We start from the raw sequence: 497 nt of genomic DNA on the forward strand, positions 1-497 counted from the left end.
CTCAATCCCTCTACCAATAAAAGCTAGCACACCATATGCCTTCTTAACAACCCAATCAACCTGGGTGGTAACTTTCAGGGATCTATGCACATGGACACAGAGATCTCTATGCTCATCTACATTACCAAGAATCTAACCAATAGCCCAATATTCTGCATTCTGTTGCTCCTTCCAAAGTAAATCATCTCACATTTTTCCGCATTAAACTCCAGTTGCAACCGCTCAGCCCAGCTCTGCAGCTTATCTATGTCCCTCTGTAATCTACAACATCCTTTGCACTATCCACAACTCCACCGACCTTCGTGTCATCTGCAAATTTACTAACCCAGCCTTCGATGCCCTCATCCAGGTAGTTTATAAAAATGCCTAACAGCAGTGGACCCAAAACAGATCCTTGTGGTACACCACAAGTAACTGAACTCCAGGATGACCATTTCCCATTAACCACCACCCTGTTTTCTTTCAGTTAGCCAATTTCTGATCCAAACCGCTAAATC

Source organism: Chiloscyllium plagiosum, chromosome 20 (genome assembly GCF_004010195.1).
Source record: "Chiloscyllium plagiosum isolate BGI_BamShark_2017 chromosome 20, ASM401019v2, whole genome shotgun sequence".
NCBI lineage: Eukaryota > Metazoa > Chordata > Chondrichthyes > Orectolobiformes > Hemiscylliidae > Chiloscyllium > Chiloscyllium plagiosum.